At 43.7% G+C, this 7813-nt stretch overlaps 1 long non-coding RNA gene across 1 annotated transcript; it reads right to left on the bottom strand.

Annotated features, from left to right (window-relative positions):
- On the bottom strand, positions 1 to 5031 carry LOC149911706 (uncharacterized). The gene is made up of 3 exons (XR_016462955.1): positions 4249 to 5031; positions 1365 to 1568; positions 1 to 695 (listed from the first exon to the last, which is right to left on the bottom strand). It is a non-coding gene; the product is annotated as an uncharacterized LOC149911706 (long non-coding RNA).
- Between the last annotated feature and the right edge of the window lie 2782 nt (positions 5032 to 7813).

The raw sequence follows: 7813 nt of genomic DNA, 5'->3' as shown, positions 1-7813 counted from the left end.
CCAAGGCTTCATACATGTATGAGTCCCAATTAGGAAGTTCAGCTTTTCAAAAACCAGAGTTAAATATGTTAAAGGCTGCTATTTAATGATTTCACAATGCAGCAAGCTGTTAATGACAGGTAAATTCAGCAGAAGTAGAACTTCCATATGCAGAAGATCATTAACAACATCAAATTTACTACATCTGAGAGCCACTAACAGAGCCCAGTAAGCCATATCAATTTTATCTACAAATATCAGTCTTCCAGAGGTGAGTTTTTGCACACTTGAAATGTACAAAAGATCAATGAATAATTGTCTCACCTGAAGCTGGAAAGCATCAGTTTTTCAAGTTAATTTGGTATAGACTTTCTGCACCGAACGTTTACTGTTTCAAGACCTCAAGAGGAGATGAGCAATTGCTTGCGCATCCGTTGTTATAAATCTAGATTACAAGTATCTGTGTGTATATGTAGATATACATGCCATAATTATTATGCTTTTCTTTTTCTCTATCTCATTTTTTCCCTCATTTCTCCTCTCCATCTCACTGAGATGGGGGCAGTGAATGAACAGCCACGTGACGCTCAGTGATCTGCTGGGTTAAACCCCAATGCATCACCATATCTTAAAGAACTTGCACGCTGTAAAAGATTTCTTCTTTTAAGAACGTTGCAACAAAACGTTGCTGGCATGCCATACAGAGACTTCCTAGCCTAGAAGGAAAAAAAAAACGTCAAGCAGCAGCTATTCAGTTTGAGATGTAAGGATAATTTATCTGTAGGCATGGCATTAATATGTAGCAGAACTAAACCTATTCCTTAATAGAGGACATAAGAGAACGAACACTGACCTAAGAGACCAGGGAATGGGAGAAAGGAGGAAGCAGCAAATTTAACATGTGGAATCACTTGCCTGGAAGCTAAACAGATTAGCTGGAAACTTTTCACTCACTTGGTTAAGGTATTAAGAACACAAACATTATGTATGGATAAGATTATGAGAATGACTTGAATTAATAAAGCTGATACTCCACTCATACTGAGCTTACTTGACAAATGTATAGCTTGTATAGCTGCAGCTGTTGAGATGCACAAGCTCTGCTTATTACCAACAACCTAACTGTACAGTGTACATGTAATTCAACTTTGCTATTGCTAGACTCTGATTTAAGAACTGTTCAGAAAATCCTGGACTCCCAGTGATATAAAGTATACTCCACCAGGACTATCTTAATAAAGTAGTTCACAAACATACATTCTTGACTATGCTTAAGGAGTTACAAAAGTGATAGAATCTCACTGCAGGTTACTTCAGTTCTTTCTCCCTACCCTAGGTTCACAAACAAGTGAAGAAACAAAAAAATTAGAAACATCTTCACATACCAATTATCATTTCCCCTCCATGATGGCCAGATTTCAGAAATCCAAAGACTGTTTTGGATTGATAGGCACAATCCACACAAGCTTGTACAGCTTGTTGAAGTACCACGTTGACAGGACCTGGTCCAAAGTGATCTGGAAGCTCCTGAACCTTTTTCTTATCCAGGTGAGGCCCAGAATTTCCATGCTTGTTGACATAAACACACACTGAAAAAGAACAAGCCATATTTATACAGAATATTTCTGCTTTCTTCACACCTAGTGCACACAGAATAGAGACATGTTTCACGTGCTAGAACTGCATTGTTTCTTAAGTCCCAAATTCACTCCCATCTGACCTCTAAAGCCTTTCCGTACCCTGCTAACGTACAAAGCTATCACAACCTGCATCTCTACTCACGCAATAGTCCCAGCAAAGCAAGAACTACCAGTACATGCTCTAAACTACCAAAAATCTATTCTTAAAAGTTGTCCTTGCTGCCCTATTTTTTCTCAGATTTGAGACGATACAACAAACCAAACCCTATAGCATACGCCTGCTATTGGTGCCCATTCTGAAGCACCCACACAGCGTTAATAATGTCTGTGCACAATGGTCAATATCTGCTATCTTCAGCAACCATGCATGTATGATTTCCACACTACAGATTGACTTTCAGTGCTAAACAAAAGAACAGTACTTACCTGGAAACTGTGCAAAGTGGTTTAAGGCTTATCATGAAAGTAATCAAATAGGACTGTTGAAAACAGAGACAATGAAAAACTATCTTTCAAAAGGAACAACAAGGCAGAAAAATATGGAGAAAAGCTGTAACTGAAGGGTTTTTCTTTCTTCTTTTTGGTCTTGACTATCACATGACCAGGAATGCACAAAGACATTAGTACAGGTTAAATCTGTGGTGACTAAGCAGACAATCTAAGTGATACGTAATAGAAAAGACTGCTGCATTTTCTCAGCTGTAGTACCATTCTGGCTTAGTTAGAAGCATAGATTTTAAAAATGAAACATTTCTATGAAGTGCTTCACTGATCTTGTGTCTTCATGCCTATCTGCTTAGTCTCTGATGTCTGCAAATTGGAGGAAGCCGCTTTGTATGAATAAACAAAGATACAAATCAGCAAAAAGAGCTTTCATGACATCTTCTGTCTGACCTCAATAATAGCTGAAAGGTTTATTTTCCTAGGAAACACATAGGTATTTTCCCGTCATCTATCATTGAAGTTGGGATGGAGAAGAGCCTGACAACTTCTATTGTAAAAACAGTTTTTAATTTTGTTTGGGATACTTTTGACATTTAACATAAGTTATGGGCTTTTTTAGAAAGATCTGAGCTTTCAATTGACAACCTACAAATTGTTTCATTACAGAGTTACAAGCCCCTCAACAAGCCAGCTCATTAAGTGGCTTATTTTTGTTTTGCCAATGCTTTTTAAGATACATTTCATTACATTTTCTCTTAAGTTTGCTTGTTTAAAAATAAGGGAGATATTTCCCCTGACTGCTTTTACTTGGTTTAAATGGACTTGCTTTTTTAATAGAACACTGAAGAGAGACAAAATCTCCATTTTGTGTTATTAAAGTCAAGCGTGCATGAAAGCAAAATATCATATGAGCTTTTAGCTACATCAAATCCCATTTCATACATCAGAGAATGAGTCAGAAATGAAACAATTGTACAGTTTCCTCCTTCAGACAGAGCAAAACTGACAGGTTTAGCAGATGTGTTCAAAGTCTCTGTGCCCCAGCACTTCTTGTTTTAATGCAGGCATCAAAATACCAGTTCTACAAAGTAACACTGGCACCTACAAACATCTTTTTAAAAAAACGTAGTAGGTGAGTAAGTTCGCAGATAGTTCATTCACAATCTTGAAGCAGTTTCTTTGAGTAACTGCCAGGTTTCAAACATTTTTTCATCTGTGTCAGCTTTCTGGGACATCATACTGAGTTGTTGTAGGGGTTCATTGTAGTCTATCTTCATGAGATATTTTTATTTTGACATCCTTGCTTCTTTTGAAAATGATGTAATTTCCCTGCAAAAACCTGCAAAGCCATGCATACATGTATGTATGTATATACGTATAAAATATGTATGAAAGCATAAGTATAGCGTATATATAAAAACATGTATGCATGCATGCGTACATACTATATACTGTAGTATATACATACATAACTCTCTCTGTTTCTAAAGAATAACGAGAATTTAAATATTTCCTGGCTTTTGTGACCAATTAATTCAGATTAAGACCCATAAAAGTAAACAAAGGATGATGGGTGTGCCATCAGCAAACAAGCTTGTCACACTGCTGGCAAATGGAAACAGGCATGACTCCTTACTCATTTTTCTAATAATCCTGTGCAGAAATTGTTGGCTTTGCATCCACTGCCGCTAGTTAAGTGAAAGTGCTATGGATCCCTTTAGCTGTAACATTCTGCCATTTTTGATATTAAAAAGAATTTGAAGAAATACATCAACTTCATCTATAAAAGGGTTCCAGGATCAAAATGCTCATCAGGGTACAACACGCGTGCCGACTTACTTACAGGGAGATTTCTTATAAGAGAAGCAGGTCTAAGACATCTGTTTATCTCCAATTTAAACAACTTAATTTAGGTAGAATTATGTGTTTTACAGCTATTCACGTTGCTGTGAAAAGAAGCGCGGCTATACGAATAAGAAGTCGCGCGGCTCTGCCCTCGCAACTCCCCCCGCCCCGCGCACGGAGGCGGCCCCCAGCCGCAGCCCCCAGCCGCAGCCCCCAGCCGCTCCCCCCCTCGCGCAGCGCCACTCCGGGGTGCCGCCTGCCGCAGCGACGGCGGCGGGGAGCCCTCGCGCCCAGAGGCGGCCTTCCCGGGGTCTGCCCTCTCCGCCCCCCTCCCACCTACCTGAGGGCAGCCGGACGAGGGTCCCCTTAGACGAAAGCACAGCCCCAGCCCGGCCGCTACCGCGAGGGACCGCGCCCGCGGCCGGAGCCCGGGGGCCGCGAGGAGGGAGGGCTGAGCGCCCGGTGACAGGTGAGGACGGCCCCCGCGCCGCTCCCTACCTCGCGCCGCTCTCCTCGCAGCCGGCGGCTCGCTTACCCTCGACCGCCGCCGCCCCCTCGCTCCGTTCCCCCGCCCTAACGCGGAGTTCAACGCGACCCCGCTAGCCGCGAGGCCCCGCCCCCCGCCCCGCACTGACGGCTCTCTCCGCCAATAGCGAAGAAGACGGCCGTCCTCGAGCTCCGCCCTCACCTCCTTCGACCAATAAGAGCTATCCGTGGTGCTGCCCCTCTACCTTCCCGGCAGGCTCGGTTGGCTCGCAGCTGCCGAGCAACGGGCGCGGGGCTGCGGGTGGGGCCGCTGAGGCCGGTGGCCGGTGGCCGGTGGCCGGTGGCCGGTGGCCGGTGGCCGGTGGCCGGTGGCCGGTGGCCGGGTGAGGCCCCGCTGCGGGCCGGGGTTGGTGCCGCGGGATTGTGCCCGGGGCTCCTCGTTCGGGAGCTTTCGCCTCATAGATGGACGTTTTTTGTTCCCCTCCCCTTTTTCCCTCTCGGCTCAGCCATCAGGAGGATGGAAATATCTCCCGCACTCACAAAGCTGTAATCTCGGCTTGCAGATTGTGCTGCTGGAGCCTGCGGGGCTGTGCTTCCTGCTCTGCTCACGGGAATTAAAAACGTGGGTGAAAAATAAAGCTGCTTCCAGATGCACTGCGTGTCAGATGCATCGCAGCACGGTGCAGCTCTACCGTAATGGATGCTCCATCCCAGCTCCCATTTTCCTGGAGTGCTACAATGGTTGTTTAAATGAGAAAACCCTGTGGAGTCTGCTGGATGCGGTGTGCCATTGGTTGCAAATGGCCAGCCCAGCACTTCCCACATGAGGATATGAACCTCAAAAACATCCACACAGGCATGGCCACCGAGTTTAGGGCACCGTGGTCCTTAAAGACCAGGTTCTTCATCTGCCACCCCGCACAGAGCGTATCCCCAGAATTGGGTGGTGAGGTGCTTTGGGTTGGGTGAGGGATGAGGTTCTGAAGTGAATGCCGTCACCTCTGCTCTCGGAGCATCAGCCCACAGCATGGAGTGCTGGAGGGCATGAAGGATGTGGTTAGTGGGCAGGGTGGTGATGGACTGATGGTTGGACGAGATGATTTTAGAGGTCTTTTCCAACCTTAATGATTCTATGGCATCCCCTCCAGGTGCAGCTCCATGGACAGAGGTGCTCAGGAGCGCACCTCATACCTCCCAGAAAGGTGGGCGCTCAGTGGAACCCAGCAAGGACAAGTCCAGTAATAAGAATCCCTGAGATGTGGCCAGCTAGGGCATCAGACCCATGGACCATCTACTGGATTTTCCAAATCTCCCACCAGGCCTCCTTGTCAAAGCCTCAGAGATTTGTTATTCAGGAGAAGCCCTGCTGTAGCCTCCTAAAGAGATGATTCGTGGTTCATGGCAGGCAGTCAAACTGATTGTCTGAAACACTTGCTCGCAAGTCTGCCAAAATTCCCAGTTTATGGTAAGATCTTCCTACGGTACTGTGTCAGGAGTGTATCACGTTACCCTTAGCTGGAAGAATAACTTGAAGAGATTTTTCAGCATTCTTTTCTTTCAGAAAATGCTAGTATTTCTGGGAGAGAAGACCATCTAGTTTTGAAAAAGCAGGGAGTAGTGAGAGGAAAGGTCCTAGTGTTTGGGGTGAAAACAACATCTGGAGAGGATGAGCATGGTGTTTCTGGCAGAAAAGTTCCTGTATTTCTGGGAGAAAAGTGGTATTTCTGGGAGAAAATGTCATCTCTTAGGCAGAAAGCTGGTATTTCTGTGGTCCAATGCCCTATTCTTGATGGAAAGTATCATCGTGTGGAGTGTGAAGTAGTACTTGTGGGATGAAATGCCATCTCTGTGGGAGAATGGTGGTATTTTGTCGAGATAATGTCATATTTTTGGAAGAAAGCTGGTTTTTCTGTCAGAAAATGTGATAGTTTTGGCTGAAAATGAGATATTGGGTATTGGAGTGTTATATTTTTTGGAGAAGAAGGAAACTGATATTTCTGGGAGAAAATATCATGGATTTGGAAGAAAAGTTCATATATCTTTGACAAAGCTGGCATTTCTGGGAGAAAAGATGTTATTTCCGGGGGAAAATGTCCTCTGTTTCGGGGAATGCTGGTATGTCTGGAAGGCAATCTAATTTGGGAGGAAACTGTGATATGAAGTCTAGAAAAGTATGATGGTAAGTCTCATCCTGTGGAGTGTGAAGTAGTACTTGTGGTAGAAAATGTCATCTGTTTGGGAGAATGGTGATATTTGTGGGAGAAAAGATCGTATTTTTGTTGGAAAAAGTCACCTTTGGCATTGTCATATAGTATTTTGTGGATGAAGCGTGAAGCATATCTAAGAAAAGCTGTTTTTCTGGTAGAAAACTTCATCTGTTTGGGGAGAAGGCTGTTTTTTCAGGGAGCAAGTCTCCTTCTTTGGGGAGGAAATGTCCTCTTTTGAATGGCCGAGTAGTACTTGTGGGAAGAAATGCCACGTATTTGGGAGAAGGGTGGTATTTGTGGGAGGAAATGGCATAGGTCTGGTAGAGAATGTATTCTTGAGGATTAAAACATGATAGTTGTGGTGGAATAGATCATGTGCTTGGGCAAAAAGCAGTATTTCTGGGAGCTAATCTCATTGGATTGGAGAAAGCTGGTATTTCTGGGAGCTAATGTGTTCTTTTTGTAAGAAGATGCCATCCTCTGGGTGAAAAACGGGAATTTCTGGGAGAAAATGTCATCGAATGAGGAGAAAGCTGGAACTTCAGGGAGCAAATGAGATAAATGAGGGAGAAAAGTGGGAAACGGTGGGAAAGACTGTCTTGTAGAGGAGAGCAACTGCGGTATTTTTGGTGTGCCAAGTGGTCTCGGGGAGAAAATATGGTAAACACGGGAGAAAATGTCCACTGGAGGAGTGTCAAGTAGTATTTTGGAGAGAAAATGTCAGGTATTTCTCAGAAAAGTGCTTTTTCGGGGAGACTTGATCTCTGTGCTCAAATGACATATTTCTGGGAGAAAATGTCTGATGTGGGGGGGAGAAGGTCATGTATCCGTGAGAAAGCTGGTATTTCTGGGAGAAAATGCCAGGTATGGGTGAGAAAACAGATGCTTGAGAGGGAAAAGGCCATATTTTTATTTTTTTTATATATATATAAATGTAAGAAAAGGCCATCTCTTTGGGATCTGGTAAGAAGTGTATATATAAAAAAAATAAAAATAGGTATGTTGCTTCCAGACAGTGTTCTTCTACTTTTGAATTAGTTTTGGCTCAAAAACTTCCTGAGTCATGTGGTTCTACTGCATATTTATTGAACTTTAAATGGCTCTTACATATTATTTCCCAGTTTACATTCTTAACCCCACAAAAGCCTTCAGTATTGATAGCATTTTAGTAATAAGCTTAACAGATTGTCATCCCTTTTCCATGCATAATCT

Source organism: Phasianus colchicus, unplaced genomic scaffold (genome assembly GCF_987193195.1).
Source record: "Phasianus colchicus unplaced genomic scaffold, bPhaCol1.hap1.1 HAP1_SCAFFOLD_59, whole genome shotgun sequence".
Taxonomy (NCBI): Eukaryota; Metazoa; Chordata; class Aves; order Galliformes; family Phasianidae; genus Phasianus; species Phasianus colchicus.
The sequence above is the reverse complement of the archived record's forward strand: the minus strand, read 5'-3'. Positions and strand labels throughout refer to the sequence as shown.